We start from the raw sequence: 15,641 nt of genomic DNA on the forward strand, positions 1-15,641 counted from the left end.
CCAGAATACAAAAGACAACCCAACAAAAACTGCTTTGCCTTAAAATGTTAAGAAATCCATGGTATAGTTTAGACAAACAAACAAAAAAAAATTGATAGGTTTTACAATTGTGTGTATATATAAAAAAGACAAAAGCCACAGCTCAAATTAAACTCAAGTTGGGCCTTGAGCTAACATTGCAGTTAGGGGTTGTCATAAACAGATAGCTAAGGGTTAATATCTCTTTCACCTGGAAAAGGGTAACCTGAAACACCTGACCAGAGGACCAATCAGGAAACAAGACTTTTTCAAATCTGGGTGGAGGAAAGTTTTGGGTGTGAGTTCTTTGTTCTTTGTCTTGTGTCTGTCCCTCTCGGCTATGGGAAGGATTTTTCTGTCTCCTGCTTTCTAATCTTCTGTTTCCAAGTTGTGAGTACAAAGAGATAAGACAGTGGTTTTTACTGTTTTTTTTTTTTTTGTATTTACATGTGTGTAGTTGCTGGAGTGTTTTGAATTGTATTCTTTTTGAATAAGGCTGTTTATTCATATTTCTTTTAAGCAATTGACCCTGTATTTGTCACCTTAATACAGAGAGACCATTTTTATGTATTTTTCTTTCTTTTTACATAAAGCTTTCTTTTTAAGACCTGTTGGAGTTTTCCTTTAGGGGGGAACTCCAGGGAATTGAGTCTGTAGCTCACCAGGGAGTTGGTGGGAGGAAGAAGTCAGGGGGAAATCTGTGTGTGTTAGATTTACTAGCCTGACTTTGCATTCCCTCTGGGTGAAGGAGGGGGGTGGAGGGGTGAAGCTTGGCTCTCTCTCTCGGTACTTGTGTTTCCAGGACTGGAAATAGGGAGGGTGGAATCCCTCTGTTTAAATTCACGGAGCTTGCTTCTGTGTATCTCTCCAGGAACTCAGGGAGGGAACACCTGGAAGGAAGAGGGGGAAGGGAAATGGTTTATTCCCCTTTGTTGTGAAACTCAAGGAATTTGGGTCTTGGGGTCCCCAGGGAAGGTTTTAGGGGGGACCAGAGTGCCCCAAAACACTCTAATTTTTTGGGTGGTGGCAGCTTTACCAGGTCCAAGCTGGTAACTAAGCTTGGAGGTTTTCATGCTAACACCCATATTTTGGACTCTAAGGTCCAAATCTGGGAATATGTTATGACAGGGGTATGTCTGCACTGCAATCGCATGATGTTACTGCAGCTCTTGCAGATACACCCAAGTCAGTTTTAACCTAGCTAGCTCAGGTACCGGAGCAATGGAGCTGCAGCAGCTTGTGCTTCAGCCTGGGCTGTAGCAGCTCACTCGGAATCCTGTGAATTTCGTTACATGGCTAATCTCAGCTGAAGCATGTGCTGCTGCAGCTTTAATGCTCCAGTACTTAGTAGCTAGAATAAAACCTGCTGGTCCTGTCTACACCAGCTGAAATCACACCCCATGATTGCAGGGTAGACTGACCCAAAAACAAGCCTGTAAATTTAACCCCAAATGTGCAAACTTAATGAGACAGATATGAAAAAATGAGGAGAATGGCTTAAAAATCATGAGATCTTAATTTACACATTTACTGGCATTTTTTTTTCTCAGAGCCTCTTTCACCTCTTTGTTTCTCAGCCTGTATATGAAGGGATTGGCCACAGGAGTCAGAATTGCGTAGAAGAGAGAGAACACTTTGTTGAGGTCTCTGAGTGTGTTGGTTTTTGGTAGCAAATACACAATGATTAGGGTCCCATAGAAAATTGTCACCACAATGAGGTGAGAGGAGCAGGTGGAAAATGCCTTTTGCCTTCCGGTGATGAAAGGGATTCGCAGGATGATGGAGATGATACACAGGTAGGATGTCTCAGTTAAAGCAAACGGGGACACGGTGAATAAAGAAGACAGAATGGTAAGTAAAAACTCCACCTGGTAGATGTTGTTGCGGTAGAGATTTATTATTTGTATAGATTCACAGAAGAAATGATCAATTTCACTGGGGCTACAGAAAGTTAATTGTAACATCATACCAGTTACTATGGAACTAGCTAGCAACGCACTTATCCAAGACCCAGCTGCTAGCTGGAGGCAGAAACTGCCATTCATAAAGGTTGCATAATGCAGTGGTTTGCCTATCGCTAGGTACCTGTCATAAGACTTCTCTGCTAGGAGATAACACTCGGTTCCTGCAAAGAAGTCAACAAAGTAACATTGTGTGATGTAGCCACCAACAGAAATGGTCTTGTCCCCAGTCAGGAAACTGACCAGCATCCTGGACAGGATGGTTAAGGTGTAGCAGATCTCCAAGCAAGACAAGTTCCCCAGGAAGAAGTACATGGGGATGTGAAGGTGCTGATCAGTCACAACTAGAACAACAATGAGGATGTTCCCAGCCATGGTCACAATGTAAATCACAAAGAACACCGGAAAGAGAAGAATCTCCAGTTTGGGGACAGTCCAAAATCCTAGGAGGATGAACTCTGTGAGGGAGGTTTGATTTCCCTGTTCTGCGTCTGCCATGATGGAAATGAACCAAACTCTACAAGAGAATAAGAATGGCATTTATTAAATATCAATATCACAATATCAATAAAAATGCATTAATGTTTAAATGTTCCCTCTCCTTCAGGTCACCTGCCCAAATACTGGGCTGAGCACACAGGCGGGGGGCTTGGAGTCATATGTGCCTGCATGTGTTTCAGTGTGTGCGTGTTGGGAAACGAATGCTTGGTTAGTATTCATGTGTGACTGCTCTGTGCATGTGAATTGTGATTTGCTGTGTAACAGGCGCCAGATCCTCAGCTGATGTCAATGAATGTAGCTCCACTGAGGACACTCAAGTTAGCTGGTGAAAATGAGTGTGATGATCTAATCTGATGTTCCGATGTCTCCTGATTTCTCCCCTGTACCTCTAATGTCCAGGCACAATTGTGCTCCACAGTGCAGTAACTGCAACTGACTGATGCTAAATGCACCTCTGCCTGATATATCCAGGGGGTCATCTGCATCACTGGCAGCAGCTGTGCATTGCCACTGTCTTAGAGCTCGGTCCAGGCCTCTCTGTGAATCACTTGGTGGTCTCAGTTTAATTCATAGCAGTGATGGGCCTGAATGAAGCTTCCTGGACTTCAGGAAGTGAGATAAAAGAAGCTTAGATTCAAACACCCCCAATAAAGGTGGGGAGTTTCAGAATCCAGAACTGAATTTCACAGCCCTGGTCATTCGCTTGTCATTAGTTGGACAAGCAGTCACATGAAAACCACAATCCTGTGGACCAGTGGTTCTCAAACTAGGGCCGCCGCTTGTTCAGGAAAAGCTCCTGGCAGGCTGGGCAGGTATGTTTACCTGCTGTGTCCACAGGTTTGGCCGATTGCAGCTCCAGGCCAATGAGGGCTGCAGAAAGCGGCACGGTCCGAGGGACATACTGGCCACTACTTCCAGCAGCCCCCATTGGCCTGGAGCGATGAACCGCGGCCAGCGGGAGCTGTGATTGGCCGAACCTGCAGACGCTGCAGGTAAACAAGAAGGCCCAGTCCACCAAGGGCTTTCTCTGAACTAGTGGCGGCTCTAATTTGAGAACCACTGCTTTGGACCACACCAACTGTCCTCCTTAATGGCAGGCTCACAAGCCACGTTAAGGGACAATAGGCATGGAGTGTGAACAAACTTTTGGGTTCTGACCCATAGAAATGATCACCTCATGGCACTTAAGCAGCACACCGCATAGCTGGGGAGGGTGGGGGTGAGGCCAGCGGGACAGAAAATGTGCACATGTATCCCCATTGATCTACCTAATCATCTCTTTATCTAATTATCCATCCAGCCATCTGTCCATCTGTATAATCATCTGTCCATTCATCTAATTGTCTTTTTTGCTGCCTATCTGTCCATAAAGATGTCTGTCCATTTTTTCCTCTTTCTGCTCTTTGTCCATCCAATTATCTACCCATTGGTCTGTCCAATTGTCAGTCTTCACTTCCGTGACTCTGCCTTGCACGCTGCTCATTTGTCTAATCATCTCTCCAGCCACCTGACTAGTGGTGTTTACATTCCCCTTATCTAATCTACCACTAATGGACCCATCCCCATGGAAAGTGGACTTCAATGGGCAGGGGCTGCTAAATGGGGACATGTCACAGTCAAAGGCATTACATTAAATTGAAAGATGTAGCCTGATTTTTGGTAACTAAGGAACATTCCTTCTCACTCTGTGCCGCTAATTTCATAGTCAAAGCAGGTGGGAATTGGAGGTGACGAGCCTCGCAGTGTGACTAACTAAGGGCAGCAGTAACAAGGGGATAGACTTTAACAAGTGCTCTGTTGGTCCCTGGTGACTGATCAGAGAAGTGGCAATAAACAGTCTGTCCACGGTGCATAAGGTGCTTGACCTGATCGATGCAGCTGTTTTTATAGGTCTGCTCACAGATCTCTGACAGATGCCCCATTTGCAGGACCCCTGATCAATTTCATTTGGAACAAGTTAATTTCACGGATGCTTTGCTCAGATAAAAATAATTAAAAAAAATAAAAACTACTTTGTTGTGTGCTTGTTAAAACCACCCCGATTAGCAACACACCTACTAAAAAGAAATCTCTTCAATTAGGCATGCAGCATCTGTGACTCTATAGAGATGTACAGGGGGACACACAGGTCATTAAAACTTCACTTGTCTAATCAAGCACTCTGAGGAATGTTAAATCCAGCTGAGAGCTGGGTACTGGCTGGAGATTTAACAAACCTCTCAAGGAATTATGAGCTAGTGGCAGAAACCAAGTTACTCATTATTTTAATGGGTCCCATCGAGGGCCATTAGAATGGAAAAGCTGCCGGGAAATGCAGGTCTCAGTGGAAGTCCCGTCGTAGCTGATTAGAAAAGAAAGTCAGAGGCATTGATTAAAGTTAGACAAAGGAAGGGGCGGGTCTGTTCCTATGTCAAGTAGCCCCCGATGGTTAAAGTGAAAGGAGTCAAGCCGTTCATTCCCAGCCCCTGGGAACAGTGATCCCTTCCTTTGTAAATTCCATCAGGCCTTCAGGTAGTGAGGGAATGTAAGAGGGAGGGATGACTGCAATGAAACTGACATGTAAACAAACCTCAGATTCCCACTAGGTTAGCGAAGACAGCCTGGCCCAGGTGTGGTGAGCAAAAGGCAATTCCAGGTTTCTAGGCCTCGGTGACAGAGCTCAGGCAATGTACCTGGGTTGTGACAGGCATTGCTGTCCTGGCCATGAACCCCAGCTCTGCCAATGCCCTGAATCCTAACCCACAGCCCCCTCCATTGTTCCATCTCTGAGTTCTCACATTACACACACACAGGTCTGATGATGCACCTCAGTCCCAGCCTGCAGCCCCTTGTTATCTCAGCCCTGGATTCCCCCCAACACAACTCTACTCATGCACTTCAATCCTGATCTGCAGCACCCTGAACTCCCCCCGTCCATGCACTGTTCTGTCATTGCCCCTCAGTTCTGATCTGCAGTCCCTGCTGTCCCAGCTTTGGTCTCTCACCCCTGCCCCCACATCTCTGCTGAAGCCCATTAGTCCTGACCCACAATCCCTTTGCTATCCCAGGATTGGCTCCTTTCACAGCTTTGGTGACATGCCTCAGTCCTGACTTGCATTACCCCTATTATTCCTGTCCCAAAACTGCTCCCCAGCTCGGCCAATACATCACAATAACGAGCTACAACCCTTCTGTCATTGCTGTCCTACCCCAAACACACACCTCTGACAATGATTCTCAGTCCTGACCCTCTGCTAGTCAAGTTCACACCCACCCAAACACCCCTCTTTGAATGCCGCAATCCTGACCCTTGCTAGCCCAGGCCTGCTGTCTTCAGATCTCTGGTATTTCTACTAATTCCAACCTGCCAGGCCAGTTCTGGGACAGAGCTGAGCTGTCTCAGTGCATCACAAAGCAGTTTGCACTTTCCATCCCCTATGCACACACACACACACAAAACCTACTTCCCCCAACAAATCAGTAACAGACAGACACACTTACACGCTGAAAAACTCATTCCATGCAGCAGGAACACACACACAGGGAGAGAGAGAACAGGGCTGGTTACCACCATCAGGTCATAACACTGACACCCAGCGATTCCTGCAAAGAGACTAAGGCTGATCTTGGGTTAAAGGCACTTGACTGGCCCTCAGAACCCTTATCTCAGTTCTTGGCTTTGCCCCTGACACTACATGTGGCACTGAGACAGTGACCGAGGTTGAAGTTTATAAACCAAAGATAATGGGACTTGTATCTCCAAACCCCACAAGCAGGCTAGGAAAACCTCAGTCTTAAAGACCATGGACCAGACCTTCAGCTTTTAGAAAATGACCATAGCTACATTGGAGTCAATGGGGCCAGATCCGCACTGGTGTCAATGGGCTGTAGCTCGATTGAACTCAAACTCCTTGTGTGATTGACATAAATCAATCAGCCCGTGCCTCAGTTTCCCCACTGGTAAAAAAGAGATAATCGCACTTCTCGCCCTCATAAGGGTGTTATGATATTATGACATTAAAGTCTGTTCATGACTGTGAGATGTGCAGACACCACGAGGATAAGGCCTATGTAAATATCTAGTACACATAGTTCGGTGGATTTGCAGCATCTGAGGATCCAGTCTTCTTTGCCTCAGTTCCCCTTCCTTTAACATGGGGATAATTCCATCTCCTTACCCCACATGAATGATGGGAGGTTACATTTATCATTGGTTGTGGAGTGCTCCGAGTCTACCATGCTTGGAGGCATTTAGCTACCTACATAGATATTGTAGTTCGAAACAATGAGCCCCAACCCTACTGAGATCAAAGACCAAGCTCCTATTGGCCTCAGTGTTACCAGGACTGGGGCCTATGTGTGATACTTGCTGATGAATTAACAATACAGAAGCAAATCTCTGTGGGTGCATGAGGTGCTGCAATCCCATCCATATTTCTAGTGCCCCAACATGGCTAACGAGCTGTTTTGGTTTAGCAATTTTAGACTCCTACTTTAGGGCCAATCATGATCATCTAGTCTGACCTCCTGTGCATGACAGGACACAGAATTTCCCCCTTCCCCTCCTGTAATAGACCCATAACCTCTGGCTGAGTTACTGAAGTCCTCAATTCTTGATTTAAAGACTTCAAGTTACAGAGAATCCATCATTTACTCTAATTCAAATCAGCAAGTGACCCGTGCCCCATGCTGCAGAGAAAGGCGAAAGTGAGTGAGACCCACCCAGCTATAATAATTCTTTGTAGCAATCTTCATCTAGTGTCTCATCTCCGGCCATTGGCACAATTTGCTAACAGCAGTCACAGATGGGCCATATGCCATTCTGACCGATAAACAGGAAGCATTTGGAAATGGATTGTGACAGAAAAGTAAAAAGGAGAGACTGAGAGTATGGCTCATATCAAAGAGATTCTGTTTGCTTTATATGATTGTTAGAGAGCAGCACAGGGTCAGAAATGAGAAGGAAATAGCATTATAGGAAATGGATGGAAGGAGACAATAATTGATAGGTTTTAAGGCCAGAAGGGACCACTGTGATAGTCTAGATACCCACCTGTTTAAAACAGGCTGTAGGACTTCTGTGAATTAATTCCTGCTTCAAATCCAATAGTTGTGATTGAACTAGAGCAAATCTTACAAAAATAATTTCAGAAAGAGGCAGATCATCTGTGAAATGACGATGAATATGAATAAAATACATTGAACATCACATTACTATTGTTAAAACAATGAGGAGTCCTTCTGGCACCTTAGAGACTAACAATTTATTTGGGCATAAGCTTTCGTGGGCTAGAACCCACTTCATCAGACGCATGGAGTGGAAAATACAGGAGCAGGGCCAAACTGGGCAGTCTCTATGCAAAAGAATAAATGGACACAAATCTGACATCAGGAATAATAATGTTCAAAAACCAGTAGGAGAACACTTCAAACTCCCTGGTCACTCAATAACAGATCTAAAAGTCGCAATTCTTCAACCAAAAAACCTTCAAAAATAGACTCCAACTGATTTGAAATTGCAGAACTGGAATTAATTTGCAAACTAGACACTATGAGATTAGGCCTGAATAAAGACTGGAAGTGGTTGAGTCATTACAAAACCTAAATCTAATTTCCCCAATACTAATTTACCCAATCCTGTTAACTCACACTTCCTTGACAGCTGTTTGAAATGGGCCACTCTCATTACCACTACGTAAATTATTTGTCCTCCCTTGGTATACTGCTGCTAATTGAATTGTCTCGTTAGACTGACCTCATACTTGGTAAGGCATTTCCCATCTTTTTCTGTACTTATACCTGCTCCTGTGCTCCACTCTATGCATCTGATAAAGTGGGTTCTAGCCCATGAAAGCTTACGCCCAAATAAATTTGTTAAGTCTCTAAGGTGCCAGAAGGACTCCTCATTGTTTTTGCTGATACAGACTAACCCGGCTACCACTGTGAACCTAATTATTATAGTTGTTATGACCATTTTCTGCTCTTGATAGTCATCTAGTGAGTGACTTTCAATATTATAGTACCCAGAGGCCATAACTAAGATCTGGACACAGTGGAACAGAGTTAGAGACAGTCCCTGCACTAAAATGCTTACAGATTAAATAGAGAAAGCAGACAAAGGGAAGGGAAGGGAAACTGAGGCACAGAGGAGGGAAGTTACTTGCCCAAGGTCACACAACCTGTCAGTGGCAGAGCCAGGAATAAAACCTAGGGTTCAAGTTTTAGTAGAGAAAAGTTTAGAATATAATTCATTTGAACGTTATGGTATTGGACTGAAAATTAATAGGCGTGTTTATATTATCATCTTGCATTATTATAGCACCCAGATGCTCCAGTCAAGACTAAGGCCACGTTGTGCTGGGTGCTGTACAAACACATAGTGAACAACAGTCCATACCCAAAAGAGGTTATGATTAGGCTCAAAAGGATTAGATTTTTATTGGTAATGTCGATAAATATCAGTTTCACCGGACACACACAAACAGACAAAATATTTCCATCTATAATAATCAACATTTGCAGATAGGCAAAATAAGAAAAATGCTCTTTGAGAACTTATTAGAGTTTAATTTAAGGCTATTTACTTTGTATAGTTTGACATGATTTCTTTACAATTTGTGTTTTAATGGTTATAAAGTTTTAACTTTTTGAATCTCAACGTCTACTGTTGCTAAATAATTATTGTCTGACACCCCCCCAATGTCTGACCTCCCCATATAGTTTCCCTCAACTGTGACAATGTAAAATCAATAAAAACTGAAAAAAAGCTTTAAAATATGCATCAATATTATCAGCCAAAGTTATTAAAAAATCAAATTGTGCTAAGCCTACTTATGGTGGAAATAGACGAGACAGACAAAGGTGGGAAGGAAACAAAGGCCCAGAGAAGTTAATTTAATGAAGACATTTAAATAAATGAGGACTGATGAGAAATTTTATACTTTCATAGTTTTATAGTGTTTAAGGCCAGAATAGACAACTAAATCATCTAGTCCAGTGTTTCTCAAACAGGGGTCCCAACCCAAAAGGAGGTCGCAAACCTATTGTAGAGACGTCACGAGAGAGGCGGCTGCTGGCCTGGCGCCCAGCTCTGAAGGCAGCCCTGCTGCCAGCAGCAGCGCAGAAGTAAGGGTGGCATGGGATGGCGGGGTCATCACTTTTTGGAGAGGGGTCATCACAGTCTGAAATATTAACAAAAAACAGATCTACATGGGTCATTGGAGATGAGAGTTTTAAATGACTTTATTCTTTCATGCAAATTGATGATGATCTTCATAAACACTATCTCTGAGCTATCACTTTTCATCAGGGGACATCCAGGTGTCTGAGGAAACAGGGTAAAGATCACCATCCCCCAATTTACAAATGGGGACTGTGAGGTTCAGAAAGGAAAAGTGATCCATCAGGCCAATGGAAAAGCCAAGATTGGAACCCACACACCTGGTCCCAGACTCCAATAGCTCATTAGTAAAATGTCTTTAAACTAGGAAAAAAGTTCAGCTGATTAAAAAAACTCAAAGTCACCTGGACTCTATGTGAGGATTGGTGCGGATGTGAAGTTTTCACCCTGATCTGTAGCTTTTGGACTCATATAAGTAAAAGCACACTCTGTCTCACAAGTCCATTGTGAAAGGACACTGAATGAGCATAACCCTGGATGAGCGAATCACTGAAGAGACATCTCTGATGGTAGACCTAATGTTTGCAAAACCCAGATATGCCTACCCTAGCTAAGAGATTAAGAAACTCCCTTTATCTCATTGAAAGATGTGCAATTTATATCAAATAATGTCTGAGATAATTCCTGGGTTCCTTTGGGCATAGGTCCCTGAAAGTTTCTCATGTCTCACACTTATTTTCACTCAATAATTAATTAAAACATTTAACCTCATACACTTTTCAGCCTTAAGTAAAGCTCTAGGAAAGACATTATTTTATTTTTTTTATACATAGATATCAGTGCTCAGATCCCCAGAGGGAGAAAATCAGTGTAGCCCCATTGACTTTGTTCTCTATGGCAGTCTGCTCCCAACTTAATCTTCCCCATCTCTTGGTTTCACCATGTACACTTTATTGTGGTGTTTGCTGGTGTCTCTTTGTGTTCTGGGGATGAGAGAACTTCTTTGACACTGTTGGTTTTCTATATAGTGTTATGTCTACTCTTCCCCCCAGATGTTAGGTGGATGGATGCCACACAGTTGAAGGCTGTTGTATTCTCTTCTCATGACACTCATAGATTTGTAATGTCTCCTACCTATGTTATATATCAGGTCAGCTGAGAACAGGGACACCAGTGGATCAGGTCACAAGAGCATTTCACAATATGGGACCATGCAAACCAGTATTGTTAGTGAGTCTATGTGTGTCAGCCTGTCACAGGGCATGGCTTCTCTCCTGCCTTCTTCCCTGCACAAACTGAACAGTCAACTGGTTGCACCTTCACCAGACCCTGTTATTTTAAGTTCCCTCCACCATTTCCACAACCACCCCAATGCAACAATCTATCTACAGCACCTACAGCACTTTTTGGCTTTCTCCCCAGGATGTGAACGGAACTGAGATCTCCCTCCCTTCAGGCCTCCATGTAACTGAGCTCAGCCAACCCTGATGCCTGCTCTCTCTTCCTGTTTTGGACTTCCTTCCTGCCTTTTTATCAGACTTGGACTGATGGGCTAATTGACTCCTTATCCCATCCAGCTGGCCAGTGTGATTGTCTAATTACTCCCCTCAGCTTTCTCAATGGGAACTAATTAACATCCAACTGATCTGAGTGCAGGCTTACCTGTTAGCTCGCTGCACTCCGGTCACTCAACCCCCATCTTGCTGTCAGAAAAGATGGAACCTGAGACTTCCACAAGGAACACCTGAGTCGGTACAGCCTGAGCTAAAGAGTCACTAGATACTAACCTAAATAGATAACACTTTCTTCATCCTTTACAGACTGGACGCAGAGAAGGGGCAGGGAATATAGACTGATGAGGGGCTTATATACCTCCTCTGAGCAAAGGAAGATGAACTGAGCCCCTGAAGACCACAACACTTCAAATCCCCACTTGGGTGATAAATGCCATTTGTGTGACACACCAGGGATTGAACTAGCAGCCTTCAGAGCTAAAAAGCAAAAGCTGCTACTGCTTGAGCACCATGAGCTGCAGCAGACCCATGTCTTATGTAGATCAGGAGACACCTAGGCTGGAGTTATATCCTAGTAGCTTCTTAGCCCAAGTTTCAGTAGTCCTTGGGTGGTAGCTGGGATGTGGGAGCTGTCTGGGGACTCCCAGGCCTGGGTTCAAGACCTGGGATATCACATAGGCTTCCTTAAGTTCTTTAGGAAAAATTCACAGATTCCATTTGTGGGACTTTTCAAAAGAACCTAAGGAAGTTAGACATCTAATTCCTATTGAAGTTCAATGGGAATTTGATACCTAACTCCCAAAGACCCCTTTGAACTCCCACCCCTCAGGACAACTAACCTGGAAAATGACCATGGATGGGATTAAGGGGAAGGGACTGAAGGCAATGAAAGGTGATTCAATCCTTCTAAAAAATAAAGTACTCCCATTAGAGTTAATGGACAGCATCCCTCCCCCCAGTTACAGTAAAACCCCATTGCAATTGTCATCTAGAAAATACACATCATCATCAGACTTTGTATGAAATGGTTGGCTGAGTGAATTTTGTTTTGTTTTGGCTTAACTAGTTCAAGGCGATATTGTTCGTCCTCACAGCAGTATCATAAGAATGTTCCTTCAGGGATTACATCCGAAAAGCCAGTGGATGGAATAAATACTTCTCTCTTTCCTTCCACACATGCCAGGTACTTCAGAGGAAATGAACAGAACAGGGCAATTACCGAGTGGTCCCATCTCCTGTTGTCCAGTCTCAGCTTCTGGCAGTCAGAGGCTTAGAGACACTCAGATCATGAGGTTGTGTCCCTGACCATCTTGACTAATAGCCATGGATGGACCTTGAACTTATCTAATTCTATTTTGAACCCAGTTATACTTTTGACTTCACAACAACTTTTCCAAGTCTTCCTATTTGGTCAAAATCTTCCCATTTGCCTTAAATTGTTCTATATAACACACTTTGCACAGTGGGCCATCACTGTTTTCTTAGATTGTTTGATTTCCTTTTCTCTATTTGATTTCCACTGTGTGTGTGTGTGTCTGTGTGTCCTGTTGTCTGCTTCTAGAAGGGATGAGCGCTGCTCTGTGTATGTGAAAGAGACCCTGTTGCCCACTGATGGAGAGAAAGAGCCCTGGTCTCTGTGTGTGTATGTGTGTGTGTGTGTGTGTTTCCCTGCTGCCCCTTGTAGCAGGGGATGCACCCTTCCGTGTCTGTGTCTATGTGTGTTGAATATCCACGGGAATGGTATATTTTTAGATGTCAGAAGACCTCAGTTCCATTTCTGGGGATGCTGACTCACTGTGACCTTGCCAAGTCCCTTTACCTTCCAACCCCCACTTTCTTCCTTAGTTGCTCACTACAGTTAGATGCATTGCTTTGTGACCCAGACATTGAAGATGCTAAGGATAATTATCAATATTTTTTTATTTCAATTTTTCCTTTTCACTGTAATGTCCATTAGTATGAAATTCCTTCTCAATAAATAATCTTGAAGTAAATGTCTGCAGAAAACAGTCTTTTCTTAAATTGTCAGATCTTTCTTATTGCAAGCTCCTTATAGCAAGGGTCTGAGACAAAGGTCCTCCATTGGTGTAAATCAGCATGGTTCTGCTGATATCAATGGAGCTATGAGGGTTTACACCTGCTGAGGAACTGACCCTACATCATCTTTTGTATAATGAGAGAAAGCAAGGCATTTAGGATGCTCTTGTGATAATGGCAGCAATGATTTAAATTCCTCTTTAATGTTTAGGGAAGAATAATATATTTAGCACACCAAGGGCCAAAATCCTCCATTGATATCAGTATTCTTATATCTGAGATGCAGTTGACCCATAATGCTTTTAATACTTCCAAGGGCTTTAAACACAGTCCTTACTTATGTGAGTTACGACCTCAGTGGGAATACTTGCATGAGTTTAACTCTAGTCATGATGAAGGCATGGATGAGATCAGAATTTTGCCTGCATTTTGGAAATTTTATTTAGTAAACATAGTTGTAGAAAAAATACTCCCTAAGGCAAAAAGACTGGTCCCATTTTGAATTCTCATGTAGATGGGTGGGAGGAGGGTAAGTGCTCTGAGGCATAAGAATTAGATCCCCAGCTAGTGTAAATCAGTGTAACATCATTGCTGTCAATGGGCTAGATCCTCAGCATATGTACATTAGCATAGCTTTATTGATTTCAATAGATCAATACCGAAGTTATTATTTCCTGATAATGAGGCTCAGTTGCATATTTATATACATAATGGCAGCAGCTTTTTGTTTGAAGAATTCCAACAGACGGGAAGCTAGTACTAATTGTATAGTTAACATTCACATATTTGGGGTTCTTCAGGTTCAGCTCCAGAGTCTGTTTGTTACCTCTAAAGGGGACCCATTCTGAGAGAGACCTTGGCCAGAACCAGACCGTCCTTAGTGGGCTTTTTGTACTTTGCTGAGCTGCATATTCTTCTATTTGTGGTGTTTCTAACTACCTACACCTCATCATTCTGGTGAGAAATTTGTTCATTATCCTCCTGATAAAACTCAACCCACCTCTTCACACCCCCATGTATTTCCTCCTTGTGAGCCTGTCCTTCTTGGAAATAGAACAAGGGTAGGCAACCTATGGCATGTGTGCTAAAGGCAGCCCGCAAGCTGATTTTCAGTGGCACTCACACTGCCTGGGTCCTGGCCACCAGTCCGGGGGGCTCTGCATTTTAATTTAATTTAAATGAAGCTTCTTAAACATTTAAAAAACCTTATTTATTTACATACAATAATAGTTTAGTTATATATTATAGACTTATAGAAAGAGACCTTCGAAAAACATTAAAATGTTTTACTGGCACGCGAAACCTGATATTAGAGTGAATAAATGATGACTTGGCACAGCACTTCTGAAAGGTTCTCAACCCCTGAAATAGAATATCAGGCTTGGGAAGAATCTCGGGAGGTCATCTAGTCCAACCCTCTGCCCAAAGCAGGATGAGTCCCTAACTAAATCACCTAATGGCCCCTTCAAGGATTGAACTCAAAAACTCCAGGTTTAGTAAGCTAATATTCAAACCACTGAGCTAGTCCTCAAATTCTGTATCACTGCCTGATAGGGCATAAGAGAATTTCCATGGCAAGCTTCACAGCCCGGATGTATGTTTTCACCATCCTGGGCCTCACTTGAATGCTGCCTCCTAGCAGCCATGGCGTGTGATCATTATGTGGCCATATGCCCCTCATTGCACTACACAGCCATCATGAGTGGTTGGGTGTGCAGGCAGCTAGCAGCCACCTCATGGGGCATCAGCATCTTGGTGGAAGTGGTTCGGACCAGAAGGATCTTCAACCAGTCCTTCTGCAGCTCCAACGGCATCCACCATTTCTTCTGTGACTGTCCACCAATGGTGAAGATGGTGTGCACAGACATGTCCAAGATCAAGATTGTTTTCATGGCTTAATATTATCATTTCAGCTGCACTATTATGTATGCATTTTTGGCACTTGCAGGATGGTAATGGTGTTTCTAACTCTCCTGACTTTATTGCACCAGTAGGGAATTCCCTTTTGGCAGATCAATCCTTTACAGGCTACATGCAGCTGGACACCAGAGCAACAAATTGCTAATAACCTAGGGACCTATTTTCAACAATGCCCAAATGACTCAGAAGCCTAAGTCTCATTTTTTTAAAAGTGACTCAAGCACTTAGGAAACTTTGTGTGCTATTTTCAAAACCACCTAAACAAGTTAGGTGCCTAACACCCTTTGAAACCAATGCAACATAGGTGTCTAACATGCTTGGAAACTTCTGAAAATCCCACTGGGAAATATGTGCATCTTTAGGTGCCTGGAGATCTTTGGAAATCTGGCCCCAAGTCTTTATACCAGGATAGCTGAATACAGTATGGAAAGGGTACATTTATACCACTAAAACTGAGCCTTCTAGAGGGTGATCCAGTTAAACTATAATTATTTTGATTAAAAATATATATATACTCCTAACTGAAGTACTTATACCAATGCAGGGACTGTGCATTAACCAGGCTTTTTAAAATCAGGTTCCACACACCNC

Source organism: Gopherus evgoodei, unplaced genomic scaffold (assembly GCF_007399415.2).
Source record: "Gopherus evgoodei ecotype Sinaloan lineage unplaced genomic scaffold, rGopEvg1_v1.p scaffold_33_arrow_ctg1, whole genome shotgun sequence".
NCBI classification, from domain to species: domain Eukaryota; kingdom Metazoa; phylum Chordata; order Testudines; family Testudinidae; genus Gopherus; species Gopherus evgoodei.